Below are 17,414 nucleotides of genomic sequence, written 5' to 3'. Positions count from 1 at the left end.
CGTTATCAAACAAACAAGATCGAAAAGAGAAAGAACCAAAACCCACCTCGTCGAGTCAAGAATCTTAGAATTAGACCACAGAGTCTGGCTCCATAAGAAGCCTAGAAAATGAGTTCCGTTGTCCCGAAAAGGGTACAATGATTTGACATCAAATTGTCTCATGACATGGTATGTGTAGTCAGAAACAAAAATGTCCTCACATTTAGTATTGCACATTCTCTGGAAAATTGCAACATAAGGGGGGGATAATCGCCAAGTGTCAGTCACAAAGAGACAGTTGCCAAAATCAATTTTTATTCATTTTACAATTTTTTTTTACAAAAACCTTGTTTTGGAGGGGGGCATGTGTTTAGAGTCACACCTCAAGAAGTTTCTTTCAAAAAAAAATAATAATGATTAAAATTAAAAATAATTTTTTTTTAATCATCTTTAAGGTGGCAGTACTACCTGGGATTTTGACAAAAACTCTATTTTCCATTCTATAATGTGTTATTTTAATACAGAAATGCCTCAATATTATCAAACATTTTGAATTTGTTGTCGTAATTAGTGCCAATATCGTATTTCTACACAGTTGATGTGTCAATTTTGACATTCACATTTTTGACGCGTAAAAAAAGTTTGCGTTTTCCTGTGATGTTTTTTGAAGTATTATAAATACAGTGTTGACTTGTTGCAAAAAAACAACCACACTGTGGAGCTGTGTGCCATACATCAAAAAACCAATTTCTGCACACTATGTTTATTGTTCCTTAACATTGAATGTATGATTTAATTCGTGACCGAAGTTTTACTGAAATTGGATGATATATATGTATATATACCACCAACATAATGCAACCCCTCCCCAGGTAGAACGGTCAACTGCCCTTCACAACTTAGTTAATCACTGGAAATCTTTTGGCGAAAAGAACTCCATTCCTTCAAACAGCGCAATATTCGTTAACGTTTCCTTGCTATACAAAACTTCAGCGCTCTTACGTATTACATTTTGACGAAGCTCACAGAAATATGCCACACAGAAAAAAGCTAGAGCCTGCCAAAGATCAAATAAAGCTGAACATGTTTCAAACTAGATTATAAAACAATCTAAGAACAAATATATTCTTTTTATATGACTCTGTGTGTGTGCGTGTGTGTGTGTGTGTGTGTGTGTGTGTGAGTGTGTGAAAATATTAAGCTTTTCCTTGAGCGTATGATTTTGGAGCCATTCCATGGAATGTGTTTTGCACAAAATTATGATGTCCATTGACGTTTCTAAAAGCGTTCAAATGTCCTATTGATGTTGAAGAGCTAGAGGACATTTTTCCTGTATGAATTTGTAGGAACATCCCTGATATCATGCTGCAAACTGTACAAAACACACTTAAAACTCTTTAAACTATATGATTGACTTTCAAGGGAATATTAATAGAACCTACCATCAAATACTGGCAAATGAAGATAACTGCATTATCCGCAAGTTTAAGCAAAGGCGCGGCGGAACAGTTGACACAAGGTCAAAGCGTGATATGTACCGCAAAGTTTCTCAGCACTCATCGGAATATGGGGAAGATGCACACACCTACAAAGTTTCTGTTCTATACACGCTCAGCTCACATAGGATCTTGAAATGAAAAATGTACACATGATCAGCAAAGTTTTTGTACACTGCATGTTCAAAGTCGGGAATGAATCAGGGTCTCCTTGAAGACTGGGTCTTGCCACCTGATGACCTGTGCTTTCCCAAAAATGGCCTGGTCAAAAACGAGGACAATGTGTTGCAGTTCCAGTTCCCTTGAAACCTGAATGTATGGCAAGAACCGTGGATGTGTCTGTTGGACTGCTGACTATCATAGGCAGGTATGGAACCTGTACAACAGACAAAGGAAAACGTACAAGCGGGGTAAAAGAGCATAATTGTGCTTGAAGTAGATAAAAAGAACAAGTTTGTTTGTGTGAGTACGTGTAAATGAATGTTTGTTTAAAATAATAACACATTTTGGTTGCTTGTGTTTAAAAAAAAGTATAACATTTTATTTCCGTGCCTGTGCTAGGAACAAAGATAAAAGAAACACCTTCAAGGATCCAGTGTATAAAAAAACCCACAAACAGACATGTCCAATACAGTGGAAGGGTAAAAAAACCAAAAAAACATTTTAGGTGTATACATGTTTCTTTTCAGTTATTTTGTTAAACAGGTACCCAGTCTGTACAACATATTACATAGGAAAACGTGCAAGCCGAGAAAACAACCAGATGCTTGAAGCAGAATAAACAACAAAAAGTTTGTGTGAGAAAGTGTAAAAATTAATACATTTTTGCTTTAAAAAAACAAACATTTTGGCTGCTTGAAAAATAATAATAATGAAAGTATAGTGTGTGTGCCTGTGCTAAGAACAAAGATAAAAGAAACAGTTTATGGTCCCAGTGTTTGAGAAAAAAGAAGTTACATTTCCCCTAAAGTGGTTAGTTACAAAAAACATGTTAGGTTTATACATGTACAGTAGAACCCACATTTATGACCTCCAAAAATCTGAGAAAACCAGGTCTTAAAAAGGATCATCTTAAATCGGTGGTAAATTTAGAGAATGAAAATCTGAAAAGGCAAGGTCTTAAATGGAGGAAGTCTTAACTTTGGGGGTTCCACTGTATACACTTACAAGAAATAAAATGTCCTCACTTCCTTTCAACTTAAAAAAAAGTGACAGGGTGTTAGAAAATGTTATTGGAAACCAATTCCAATGTATTCGTTACACTGTTACTGTTAGTATATCCTATTTTGTATGGAACACAATTCATCAAACCTACTTTCGACATTGGCGGAATCTGCCATCTTGCACTGCAGCATTGAATCCAGTCCAATTGTGTAAGGTCTGTAGATGCAGCTGATGAAGCTTTGTAAAGAAGGCTATTATGTCAAGTGCCAAGGGGAGGAACTGCAGGAGAAATAATCAGATACATAAATGGTTGAAATGTATAACATCATTATAGGGGGTGTGTACAATGTGTTTCAATGTGTGTACAATAAACATCTGTGCAGTTAAAACTCAGATCTATACAAAAACAATGACATGTAAACAGAACAGAACATGTGTGTGCCCAAGCATTATAGTTTGTCAATGTCTGCATGCATGTACTGCAGTGTTATTGTGTATCCTAATATGAATTTCTGTCATAATATTAATGACAACCTTAGTACCTACAGTCAGAATTAAAAATTACCAAAGTAGGTGATCTTTCTTGCAGTAAAACAATTGTCTAGTTGCATTTCATACTCTCAATTTAACCCATTGAAAAGCAGTTTACTATCATAACAACTCATTAGCTGTAACCAATACAAGAAAAATGATATATATATCAATCACATAGGCCCCTGTATAAACAATAACATGTTGCATCTGCACCTTATTGTACCTCTGGTATATTAATCCTAAACTGTTGTGATGCTATGAAGTGTTACTTAGAAGATTATCAATATCAAACATAATTTGCTCAGAAATATACACACAACTATTTCAAATGAAATTCAAGCAGGTTTTTACTCACCAACACATCTCGCCATATGTCAGCACAAGTCTCCACTGGTTGCTCAGTGCCCTTTCCTTTTATGTGTAACCACAGGCGGAAGGTATCGTTCACTGGACCACCACTATCATAGAAAAACTAGTAGTGTAACATACGCAGGAAGACGTCTGGGGTCAACACACTGCTGCATTTCGCTTTCTTACGCTTGACCAAGGCAGGAGAGCTTGACACACACTGTGGATCTGAAGCAGTGACAACAGCATCACTGGAAGTGTCAATTCGCTGTACATAGTGTTTCTTCGCTCGCTGGAGTCGAACAATACATGTCAGACGCTGGTACCAGACGACACGATGATAGGTACTCGTTCAGCTGTTTGTCCATTTGCGACTCGTTCCGTCAACTTTTTGGCAGACAGCCTGTTCTTCACGCTCAAGGTTAATCCACTCAGATGCACATGTCAAAGCTTTTGCCCACGAAACACTTGATAATGGGCTCAGTTTTTCGTCAGTGTCTACATTCTGAAAATTATCGTGCAGTTCGCTGCCATGATGATATGCCCCGCGGAAACAAACACAGCTAAATTCTCATTGGTTAAAAAGCTTTTCACTACGGACAATTTTCCATGGGGAATAATCGTGGCTTCGGCAGGGAGATAACTGCCTCTTTGCTAAATTAATTCATTAATAAAATCAGTACTAGCGTATGCGCAGCTATTAGTGCGTGAACATTGATTAATTCTATTCTTTTAGTAGTTAGGTACCAGGTTCTGCAAAGTTTACATGGTACCCTTCTCGGTACAACCAGCTTGAACGATAGAGTTCTACGCCGTGTAGTCTAAATGTCGTCTGCTTCAATGCGATCATGTTGGTTCATTTCGCAGTGTTGTTATTTCATTCTGCTGTTCGCTGCTTCTGGTACATCTTTCTCTGATATTTCTTGTCACTATGCCGAACATTTTCAATGTTATGGTTGTTCTCCGTAACTCAAAACTTTGAAAAATGGTGTTGAATCGGTGGAAAGAGTGATGACTTTTTTGACACCGGGGACTGACAATAGTTGTCTACTGCGCGTGCGCGACTGCTTCTGAGCATGCGCCAAATGCTTTGACCTACATATATTTGCATAACATTAATTTTGGGGTTTCGGTTGGAACGGATTCTCTCTCTTTGTGCCTATCTCAACGGGAATTCCCCAACGGTGATGATGTCATCGTGAAGAACGGAAATTTCCACACAGTTTGAACAGCGAAGGTCAATGTCATGTACGCACGTTTACCAGCACGGAGTATCCAAAGTAGACCATTTTTGGCTCACGTAAGTGTAGCCTATGCGATGCTAACTTTTGTCTGTCTGTGCGTGCGTGCGTGCGTGTGTGTGTGTGTGTGATAGTGTCACGATCTAGTGACATAGACCAAGAAAGTGTCACTCAGTGGGGTGCCTTCTCTTGGTCAATTGCGACAGAAAGCGCCTGTGCGTGAGTCGGGGCCATACGGCAGTTTTGCTGACAGCGCAGAGCACGGATGTTTTGTGGCGCACGGATTTTTCGGGGGTGTTTCTGCTTGCGAGGCAGAATTGTGGATAGCTGAACTTGATATGTGACAAGGTTAGTCACGTGTGTTTGTCAAGGTTGTCTGTCAGAGACATGATAACTGGACACTTGACAATCAGCGGCAAGAGGAGAAGGATCGGTGTTTTTTCGTCCATAGAGTTTGATGTCTAGATATTTTCTTCTATCTACGTGCCGTTTCTGCTAGCACAGATAGGGCTCTATTGGAACTTCAACGAGATACCACCTGCTCACAGTTACATGTTTGCTGAGGACGAGTCGTCTATTTCTCTTCGCCGTGTGGGGAACACTCTGTTTCACCGCATAAAGTAGTCGGCAAGAGGTTGGATGTTGTGTCACTGTTGACGAACAGAGGCCATTCCAGGGAGGAAGCGGGTTTTGCTTCCATGAGAGTGCTACATTCATAGGCGTTTTGAGGTAATAAATCATTGTTTAACGCTGTTGATGAGTCTGTGTTTGTGGAATGAAATACTCTCTGTTGTTCTTTCCAGGTTAGCGCATAATTTGCTCTCTGTGACGCTAAAATACTAATCTGTATATGGTTTTTGCAGATAGGGAGAGAAGGACGGAAAACGGCTGTTTTGTTGTTGTAAAAAGTCCATTTGTGCAGGCCCACGTGCTCGATGAGATATGTAAAGATGACATGTTTAAAGGTGGAGGGTGAGGGGTAGCTGACATGTTTAGTGCACCGATGCTTTCTGTTTGCAGCCTTGCCATCTTCTGTACGGCTGCCTTTTGCGGTACACTGCTAGCTGCAGACGTGGTAACCGGGACCGGACATAACCAGCAAACCGGCTAACCAGCGAACCGGCTAACCAGCTAACCAGCGGACCGGCTAACCAGCTAACCAGCGACTGGGTGCGGCGCCTGATGCCTCCACAGTTCCCTGCTTCGTCACCTCGCTAACCAGCACTTCATTCGACGGAGCAGTTGTGGAGGCTAAAAAGACTAATTACAGACCGTCCACCCAGTGGCCAAAAAAAGCTAAGTGCACCATGTCTTATGCACCCCGTTGACCACCGTTGTCATTTTTTTCTGTCTGTGATTATATTCGAGTAGTGACAACGTGGGGTGTGTGACACCTGCATTAATTAGCACTTTTGAGCAGAACAGTCGTATTTTCTTATCTTTACACGGGATCAGCGTGTTACTATAATTTTCTATATTCTAACTGGCATTTTGTCAGTGACCACGGGTTTTTTTACGTTTTGTGAACGTAAAAGAACATATTTTGAGTGAAGTCTCGAGGGAGGTGGCGAGTTTTTTCATAAACAGGCGTCTGAAACTTATACTTTTGTTGTCTCTATTTAATTGTATGACTGCGAGAGTGGATCGTGGTGTGGTTAGTTAGTTAGAAGTAACTAACCGTTTCATAATCACCTTAAGTGATATATTGACACGTGACAGATATAAACTTTAACATTTCCGAGTCTATGGATAAAGCTCGCATAAGAAGATTACGTCTCGGTCAAAAGTGTTTGACGTGTGTGATAGAAACTTTAACATTTGAAGACGTCACATTATAATAATAATAATAATAATAATAATAATAATAATAATAATAATAATAATAATAATAATAATAATAATAATAATAAAGTGTATTTCTATTGCGCCTATCCCTTACAAAAAACAAAAATATTTGGCTCTAAGCGCATTACATCATGTGTAGGGACTTGGTACAATCAAGTCTGACAAATACAATAACACAATATACAGTCGGTCCCTTGGGTAAAAATGGGAAAAGCAGCTTCGACATTTAAACACTGCTACTAAAAAATCTTCTAACAATGCATACTGCTTTACAATATAAAATATGCATTTATGTATAAGTAGGAATTTGAAAAGGTTCTTATGATAAAAACTAACTAGCGAACGACGAAGAAGAAGAAGAATAAAACTATCAATGCCAATGTATAACAAGTCATTCAACGTAAATGGCTGAAGAACAACAACAAAGCAATGATGATAAAACAGTTATACTCAATGGCTAATAACGAGGCAGAACTAAATAGTATCGACACAAGATTAAAACAAAACATATTCCTGGAGACACATTTATACATGTATCAAATAATCAATATACAAAATACAGCCCTCGCACACTCGCACACACACGCCAAGGCACGTGTAGTCGCACTCATACACCGCGACAGCTATCGCGCTCACGTACAAGGAACAAAAACACGGAAATAAACAAGGAAACAGGCACATGAAATAGCAACCCGTCCCCAGCCGGCCCACAGCGCGCTACGATGGCAAGTGACCCCTCTCCTCAATGTGGCAGATACTGAACAGGCTAGGCGTCGAAGTATTGCCGGAAGAGGTGTGTTTTTAGAGAGGACTTGAAGGAGAGGAGAGAGGTAGAAAGGCGGACAGACATGGGCAGAGAGTTCCAAATAGAGGGAGCTGTGAAGATAAAGGCGCGCTTGCCGAAAGCGTTCAGTTTGATGCGTGGGACAACAAGGTGCCCTGCGTCAGCGGATCTGAGGTTGCGTGTGGGGACGTGTGGCTTTAAGAGCGAAGACAGGTAAGAAGGAGCAGAGTCGTCGTGAAGGCTACGGTAACACAGGGTAGCTATTTTATATGTTATGCGTGCTTTGATTGGTAGCCAGTGAAGGGTCATGAGGAGAGGGGTGACATGGTCGCGCTTGCGCTTGCGCAGCACAAGACGTGCTGCATTGTTCATGATGCGCTGTAGGCGGTCTAGCTTGGCGTCTGGGAGGCCGGCTAGGAGCGAGTTGCAGTAATCCAGTCTCGACAAAATAAAAGCCGAAACCAGTGTCTTGGTTGCGTCGAGGGAAAGAAGGTGTCTGATTTGGCTAATCCTCCGCATTTCAAGAAAGGCGGTTCTGCAGAGTGAGTTGATGTGGGCGTCCATTGACAGGCTACTGTCAAGGTGGACACCCAGGTTTTTTACTTTGGTGCTGAATGTGACTGTGGTATCAGAAAGCGTAAGACTGGATGTTTCTGAAAGAAGCTTTAAGTTTGATTGTTTGCCAACTGGCATGATCTCTGTCTTATCATCGTTCATCTTGAGCTTGTTGACTGTCATCCACTGTTTGATGTGATCGCTGCATGATTCTATTGACTGCACTAACTCTGTAAACTGTTTGGTGTGTGCGGATTTTTGTAGTTGAGTGTCGTCTGCGAACATGTGGTACAGGACATTGTGGTGCTTTATGACTTTGCCTAACGGCTGTATGTACATAGTGAATAACACTGGGCCTAACACAGATCCTTGTGGGACTCCATACTTTAGTATGGTGTCCTCGGAGTGCCTATTTTGGATCACAACAGCCTGAGTGCGTCCAGTCAGGTAGGAGCAGAACCACCCCAGAGCCGTGCCTGTTATGCCGAATGTGGTGTTCAACCTTGCCAGCAGTATATCGTGGTCGATGGTGTCGAACGCTGCGGATAGGTCCAACAGGGCCAGAAGCGAAACAGAGCCGCTGTCACAGGCAGTGAGAAGATCATTCGCTACCTTAAGTAGGGCTGTTTCAGTGCTGTGATCTGCGCGGTAGGCGGACTGTAATGGTTCAACCATACCTGTCTTAGCAAGATGCTCTGACAATTGGGCCAAAACAACCTTTTCAAGGACTTTCGAAACAAAAGGCAAATTAGAGACAGGGCGGTAGTTCTTAAAAGTGTTGATGTCAAGGTTAGCTTTTTTCAGGAGGGGAGTGACTACTGCATGCTTAAAAGAAGGGGGTACTTGACCGGATGTGAGGGATTGATTTATGATATCAGTAATGACAGGGAGTAATTCCTCTAGACACTCGCTTAATAGCTCTGAAGGAATTGGGTCGAGAATACAGGATTTGGGTGGAGCTTTTTCAATGATCTTCTTCACTTGTTCTTTAGTGACAGGGGAAAAATCGGTGAGGTGGGCGCCGTGAAATGGCGCATGCTCTGGATGCCCAGGAGCAGCATCAAGCTCAACTCGGATCTTCTCGATTTTTTTCGGCAAAAAAGTCCCCAAACTTATCTGGAAGGTCATCAAGAGGGACGGAGTTTGGGAGCTTTTTATTTTGAATTTTACCGAGGAGCTGCCCTGTGATCAGGAAGAGTTCTTTGCTGGAGGTGCTGTTCTCGATTTTCTGAGAAATAAACTGGTGTCTGTTCTTATCCACCATCTCTTTGACGGCCTCTCGATGAAAAGCAAAGATTTGCCTGTGGACCGTGAGAGCCGATTTCCTCCACTCTCTCTCAGCGCGACGCCGATCTTGCTTGGCTGTTGAGACCTCCGGCGTAAGCCAAGGTGCCGAGGGTCTGTCGGTGACTGTGCGTGTGGTGAGAGGGGCGTGCTTGTCCAGAATCCGGCGCAGGTCGCTGTTGTAGCTGGACACGAGGTCATGTCTGTCTAACTGGAGTGCTCTGACATCATCCTTCAGTGCTGCCATGTCGATCCGCTTCATGTTGCGCGAGGTGACGACTCGTCTGGCAGGGCCTGGCTTCTGAAGGTCAAAGCTGAAAGAAATGACGAAGTGGTCGGAGATCAACATGTCCTGCACAATCAGGTCTAAGACGCCGACGTCCCCACCGACCACCACCCAGTCAAGGGTGTGTCCACGACGATGCGTCGGCCTGTCTACCAGCTGGGATAAGTTGAGAGTGGGGAGCAGTGTTTTCAGCGTGTTAACGTTCAAGTCCGACTGTGAATCATAATGAAGGTTGATGTCTCCGACAACTACAAGATTACAGTGCAAATTGGCGTATTCGTCTAAAAGCTCTGTGAACTCAGCCAAAAACTGCGGAGTAGATAGTTTGTTCTTTTTATTGGGGGGGGGGGGGGCGGTATACACAAAGAAATTATGACGTAAGAGGGTTAGACGTCACGCGAAGGAATTACTGAAAGTCAGTCTCGGTCATTGTTATTGTGAGCGGGCCGAGACTAGTTGGCAGATCTAGTGTCTCGCTTTCTTGCACAGTTTCACATATGCTTACTGTGTGTGTGTGTGTGTGTGTGTGTGTGTGTGTGTGTGTGTGTGTGTGTGTGTGTATGTGTGACGGAGTGATTGAGTTTGTGTTACTGTTTGTCGATTTCTTACGTGAGCCTTGAAGGCTTCGCCTCTTGTTTCGATTTATTTCACAAAACACAGACAAAAGCAACAAAACATCGGTTTGAAAATGGTTTTATTTACATGAATACATGTCTAAAATGATATAAGCAGATAACTGAATGCATTCCAGGATGTTCAAAGGTGTGAAAAATGCAACAACCCCCAAAAGGTGTATGAGACCGAAAATAACTCATTTTGCCTACCCGGTCTGCCCTTAATGAACGCTACGAAAAGGGCAGCCTTTAAGGAACTGTCCAGCAAACTTGCAACAATGTTTGTTATTTTGTCTGGCCAACGTTGCCAAACTGTATATAGTCTGTCTTTGGATGATTTAACTATGGAGAATAATCGTTGTGTGTTCAAAATAAGTGAAAAGCTGAAACATTCACGGAAAGGTGTACATCAAGAGCCTCTGGAATTTCTTGCTTATCCTAAGAATTGAAGCCTGTGTATAGTCAATGTACTGAAGGAGTACATTAAAAGGACTCAGAGTTTGACGGGAGACTTAAAGAAACTGTTCATCAGTTACCAGAAGCCTCATGGTGCTGTTTCTAAGAATACTGTGTCACGCTGGATTAAAGACATATTGAACAGAGCAGGTATTGACACATCAGTGTTTGGTGCTCATAGCACGAGGGCTGCTAGTACATAAGCAGCGGCTGCAAGGGATGTTCCCATTGCTATAATCATGAAGGCTGCAGGCTGTTCTTCGGAGTCAACCTTCGGAAGGTTTTGCAAGAAGCCACACGCTGTCAACATGGGTCAAAAGTTGTTGGATTCTTTCCTGAAGAAGAACTAAAGTAAGTGTTGGATTGAAGTTTATTCTAACCAAGACTTTATGTTGGGACAGTTTTCTGTTGTCTCATGTACACTATTGCTCTAAAAATTCCTTGACGTAAACGCTACTGCATGTCGAGGTTAAATTAACACGAGCTTACAAGGCTTACTTGTAAGGTGCAGCTTGCTCTGGATTTATCCGAGATATATGCATCAGGAGCGTTTATGTCAAGTCCCCCCCTTAAATTTCCCTCCCTTTCTTGTCATGCTTGACCTAGCATTGTTTATATCAGTTAATAGTGTACATTCGTTCTCTGAAGTGTGAGTTCTGCGCATGCGGGCCGTTCTATTACTTGACATAAACGCTCCAGATGCATATCTCGGATAAATCCAGAGCAAGCTGCACCTTACAGGTAAGCCTTGCATGCTCGTGGTAATTTTACGGGCTTTCTCCACTCGCTGCGTATGCGCCTCGCGTCTTTGGGCCTTTTGAGGGGTGGGGATGGAATACATATAAGTGTATGTTTGTATTGGTAATAAGGGTTTTGGTTTGAAAAATGGGGTTTAGATGCACTTCAAGGGGAGGAGCTACCTTAAAACACACAGTTTTTCTCTTCAAGTCATTTGACCACAATATTTATGAAACATTAAACGTTATTTGGATCTGTGATCCAAACATGGCTTTTGGTCAATCTTCTTCTTCTTCTGCGTTCGTGGGCTGAAACTCCCACGTACACTCGTGTTTTTGCACGAGTGGAATTTTACGTGTATGACCGTTTTTACCCCGCCATTAAGGCAGCCATACGCCGCTTTCGGAGGAAGCATGCTGGGTATTTTCGTGTTTCTATAACCCACCGAACTCTGACATGAATTACAGGATCTTTTCCGTGCGCACTTGGTCTTGTGCTCGCTGAAGCTCGCATTTTTCATGATCCGCTAACTTCGACCATTATTTTTGATAATCACTGAGACTCGGCATGTAACCTCTACATCTCGACATTCACTGGTCTTAGGGTTTTTGTTTTCAAAGAAGAAAGAAACTTGCTTGAACACGGACCACGTCTCCGAGCAAAATCAACAAACCTAATCACTCGCATTCCACCTGAAGGTATCGACCAACCAAGACTATGGCATGTACTCGTAGCAAAGCCGCTGAATGGTACCGTAAACCAAGAATAGTGACGTAAGAGAATAGAATGTCGTCTTTTGATTTGGAACGTGACGTGTTTCAGAACTTCTGGACAACTCGGATGGTCTTCTGCGTAGTGGTTGTCACGAGATTCTTTTTCTTCTTCGACAGCCTCCGATACTGTAGCAAAACGTTTCATCTTTTTTTTTTCATTTTCGAGTATCTTTCTTTCTTTATTTGGTGTTTAACGTCGTTTTCAACCATTCAAGGTTATATCGCGACGGGACTTTCGAGTATGCGGACGACTTAACTTGACCGCTAAAAAGTAGTCCTTTCGGAATCATTACGCCGAGTCCGAACATGAGGTCTGAACATTGTTTTTAGGCAGGATCTAGGTGAAAGCGAGGCTGTTCTTATCTCTGTATACAGTCGAGAGAGAGAGAAATACATGTCGAGACATAACTGTTTGTATTAAAATTCGGTGTGCTTTTGCTTCAATGTACGTAGAGTAATAGTACATGATAAAAAAAGCAGTTAGATTGACTTAGTACAAATTATTAAATGAAAAATAAGCAAAGCGATGAATTAAAACATGTTAGTTCACGGATGACAAGATAATTTCAAAACTATTCATCGGGAAGATTTGAACTTTTGCAGAAATGTTTGAGACATTCTGATAAAGTTTTGTTTTAGAGGATAAGCTATAAGAAAAAAAAGCTAAAAGTATATAGATATTTCATCTTTACTTTATATTATATGTTCGTGCAAGTTTTCTTTTACTGTCTCTCTATGCCAAACGGCCGGTGAACACACAAACTCACTCTGCACTGAAAGAAACGACGGTAACTTTCTTTCTCTGACCGTAAGCTGGAATTTATTGCTTGCAAAGGGGGGCAACTTCTACTTCGCTCTCTACGAATTAAAACCACGAATTTTCCCTGTTTTCAAACTCTCTACAAATGAAAAACTTGTCGCAAGAGAGAACCACATGTGTGGTTCATTGTGTCACTTCTGCCCAGGACAGCGACATTAACACATTTTCAAATGAAAAATGTAAGTTTTACATCTAGCATTTGAAAATGAATGATGACAAAAGGAACAGACTTTTCGCTCATGTGGCTGCCATCCCACACAGGAATCCGTGGAAATGAAATGGCGGACAGAGCAGCAAAAGCAGCGGCTATGTCAACCATGCCAGTGACAGACATTCGGCTCTCCTGCCAGGAAGCCAAACTGCTGCTAGCCAAGCTAAAAAGATAGGAAAGAGAGCAGACACTGTCACAAACATGTGGAGAGAGGATGGATACACCTCCCCTACAATAGGAAAGGGCACTACCTCCCACTCCCCCCGAGACCAATGAGCCTGTTGCGTCGCTTCCGCACGGTCAGCAGCTAAAAGCAGAAGTGGTTTTTTCCTGACATACTTCAAGGTGGACAAAGCAGCATTCGGAAGTCGACTGATTCAATAGACTGTCCTACTCGTATATGTAGCAGACGACATCATCAGTTCAGGACTGAAATGAACGGTTTTCGCATATTCCAAGACAACTACGATGTAAACAGAATACGCGAAGGCTTCAAAACATTCTTACCATGTAATCATAGCACCAACCTCCCAGATCAATGCAGGTACATTGCGAGAAATAACATGCCGACTTTTTTTTTTTTTTTTTTTTTGCGAATGAGGGAACGAACGTGTCACTTTGAGCATGAGTCGTTTGACATCAGGGGACGCCACTCAGTTGCTTGGGGGTCTTTCATTTTTTGGGGAGCATGGAACATTTCGGTACATGTTTTTTTTTATACCAATAATTAATACATTTATAAGTGAAACTGTATGCTAACGGGTACATTTCGCACAACTGAAACTCAAACTGTTAGTTGCTACTCGATAAAACAGTACAGAGGGTAATCAAATCATAAAATGCATGGTCGGCGATGAACCCGTTAATACCCCCGACATGTGCAAAGCCGCCACACACACAAAAGTAGATCTAACTCGACCTGTCCACAAGTGATCCAAACCCTGGCAGAACAATGTGCCTTTTCAAACGTTCTAATCTATTGTCGTTACTGACAATATCGTTATTGAAACAATCACAGTGCGCTCAGAGATTTATAGAGCAAATCTTGAAAATAATTATTGAACTCAGCGCTTTGCGCTTCGTTCAATAATTCATTTTTCGATTTGCTCTATACATCTCTTAGTGCACTGTGATGTCTCAATAACTTAAAAAATAATTGTCAGTAAGTACTGGTGTCACATGACCGATGTGATACACCTGATTGGCTAATGATAATTCGCTTAAAACTGTTAGCGCACTCTTGGAGTGCTCTAACATTTCCAGAGAGCATAGCCATGCGCCTGTATCACAATGAGGCTGTGCATCTACTTTCGATTTGAACATATTTTTATTTTTATTATATTAGTGACATACATACTGTAGCTTATTTTCTTCACATTACCAAGTCTGCTTAATACTAACATTCCCAGCAGCTAAAAGCAGAAGTGTTTTTCTGACTGATTTCGAGTTAAAGCATGCAGGATTTGGTAGTCGATTTACGTTTGATAATGCCACTTGAAAGACAGGATGATACACGTATGGTAATGCCAGTTGAAAGATGTAGAGGTTACATGCCGAGTCTCAATGAGTATTAAAAATAATGGTCGAAGTTCGCAGATCATGAAAAATTCTAGCTTCAGCGAGCATTTTTATGAGCGCGAACTGAGACCATTATTTTTAATAATCACTGAGACGAGGTATGTAACGTCTTAATTCCTCATTTCTTCCGTTATTCAAAGAAAAGAGGAGTTTTTGTGCGAAAGTTTGATCGAATCATATTCACCCAACCAGTCTACCTGCGCAGGCGATCGATTAATGCGCGGTTGTATAGTTCCGTGCAAATCATTCAATTTTGTTAACACTACTTGTCAGTTTCCATGTTTTGGACTAAAATCAAGTACACAGTTATGTTGTCATTCTGCTGTGGCGGTAAAGGCAGATTTTGTGTGTTCTGTTCATGTGTTGATATCGCTCAGGAAATGTTTTTTTCTTGAATGTGACTAGCAGGCGAAGTTTTACACCCGTGTTCCAACGTTAAAAACTATATGAAGTTCAGTTTTCTGGGGAAAAATAGTGTATGAAACCGCTGCATGTTCTTTAAGTTAAATGTTTGCAATTGATTGCATGTGATCTGTTTATAAAATGAAATATTGTTGAAAACTGACCGTCGGATTGCAGTCGTGCGGATGCAGCCGAAATCTGGAAGGGGAACTAAAGTCTACTTGTGTCGCTAGACAAAGTATTAGAGTTACTTTTCCTTGGAATCTTGCTAGCGATAAAGGATTGTGCACGGAAGATCTGAATTCAGAAAACAACCAAACTCATGGATTTTATATTGAGATTCATGTATTCAAGCATGTAGTTGCTGGTTTAAATGCGGTATGGTTGTATTGTTTTTTTCCAGAAATGTATATTTTGTACATAGAGTGTTCTGAACTTTTGAGTCGCAAAAAGTAGATCCACAATGTGTACGGTCTCTACCCATGAGCTAACGAGGATGCAGGCCCGTTGTTGGGTAAGTGATTTTGGTTGTTGGGTAAGTTACCGAAAAATAACTAGCCCTACAAGTTTACAGAGAGAAAGAAGCAGAGGGGGGAATAAGTAACGGTTACATGTCGACTCTCAGTGATTATTAAAAATAATGGTCGAAGTTGGCGGATCATGAAAAATGCGAGCTTCAGCGAGCTTTTTCATCTTTCTTTCTTTCTTTCTTTATTTGGTGTTTAACGTCGTTTTCAACCACGAAGCTTTTTCATGACTGCGAACTGAGACCATTGTTTTTAATAATCACTGAGACGAGGTGTGTTACCTCTTTATTCCTCCTTTCTTCAGTTATTCAAAGAAAACAGGAGTTTTTTTATGCGAAAGTGTGATCGAATCCGAATCACTCAACCAGTCAACCTGCGCAGGCGATCGATTAATGCGCGGTTGTATAGTTCCGTGCAAATCATTCCATTCTGTTAACACTTCTTGTCAGTTTCCCTGTTTTGGACTAAAATCAAGTACACAATTGTATGCTGTTATTCTGCTGTGGCTGTAAATGCAGATATTGTGTGTTCTGTTGATGTTTTAGTATCGCTTAGGATAATGTTCTTTCGTCAAATGGGACTAGCAGACGAACTTTTGCCCCCGTGTTTCAACGTTAATTACTGTATGAAGTTCAGTTTTCCGGGGAAAATGGTGTATGAAACCGCTTTATGTTGTTTACATTGATGAGATGTGTGCATTTGGTTGCGTGTGATCTGTTTATAAAATGAAATATTGTTGAAAACTGACCATCGGATTGCAGTCAGTGTTGTCGAAGAAACTGAGTGAAAAGAAGGGGAACTACTCTTGTCGCTAGACAAAGTATGAGTTACTTGCCTTGGGAATTTGCTTGTGATGAACGTTTGTGCACGACAGATCTAGATTCAAAACAACCGAACTCATGGATTGTATATGGAGATTCATGCGTTTAGGCCTGTAGTTGTTAATTTAAATGCGGTATGTTTGTATTGTTTGCTCCAGAGATGTATACTTCGTACGTATAGACTAGATCTAGAGCGTTCGGAACTTTTCAGTCGCAAAAGTAGTACCCCCGGAAACAGAACAGCTTCTCAACCTATTGCACTATCGAGGATTCAGGCTCGTTATTTGTTTGGTTGCTGGGTCATTATCGAAAAATAACTAGCTCTACAAGTTTACAGAGGTAAAGAAGCAGAGGGGGGAATAGTGTCTGATAACTGGCATGCACTGCAGTATCTTATTTTGTGTGTAGCCTACTCGTAGAGTATGCCACATGGGAAAGAGTGTTATTGGTTGGAAACATACAGATTACACGATGTTTAGTTTTTAACTCACACTTACTTGGATCAATTGTTGTTGTTGGTGTTGGTGTTGTTGTGGTTGTTGTTGTTGTTGTCGTCGTTGTTGTTGTTGTTGTTGTTGTTGTTGTTGTTGTTGTTGTTGGTATTGCTGAAATACAATACCAATCCAATTAACATTTCAATTTCAAATTGTAAAAAAAGACGATTTGTTAGCAAATGGAACATTTACATTTTGACAAAACTAAATAATCATGAGCACATCAACCTGACAATCTGTATAGTAAACAGAACTAAACGTATTTGTATATGTTTTCTGTCTCTGGCTAGGCAATGTCGTCGCAAAAAGTTATGAAGAAATACAAACTTTTTTGTCAACAATTAAACATTTCATTCTGGTTTTAATGTTGCTGCTGTTAATGTTGTTGTTGTTGTTTTTGTTGTTGTTGTTGTTTTACATTTAGCAGTTAAAGCGGTTGTTGTTGAAGTTGTTTATTTGGTTGA

The 17,414-nt window shown here is 41.0% G+C and overlaps 1 long non-coding RNA gene across 1 annotated transcript in view; it reads right to left on the bottom strand.

Moving 5' to 3' along the window:
• Window positions 1–17,055, bottom strand: part of LOC138972358 (uncharacterized) — a 48,871-nt gene extending 31,816 nt beyond the window's left edge. Inside the window, exon 1 of the long non-coding RNA XR_011457574.1 lies at window positions 16,954–17,055. This is a non-coding gene — a long non-coding RNA (uncharacterized lncRNA). The remainder of the gene's footprint in view (window positions 1–16,953) is intronic.
• Window positions 17,056–17,414: the final 359 nt, after the last annotated feature.

The sequence above is a fragment of the Littorina saxatilis genome, linkage group LG8 (assembly GCF_037325665.1).
Source record: "Littorina saxatilis isolate snail1 linkage group LG8, US_GU_Lsax_2.0, whole genome shotgun sequence".
Classification (NCBI taxonomy): Eukaryota; Metazoa; Mollusca; class Gastropoda; order Littorinimorpha; family Littorinidae; genus Littorina; species Littorina saxatilis.
The sequence above is the reverse complement of the archived record's forward strand: the minus strand, read 5'-3'. Positions and strand labels throughout refer to the sequence as shown.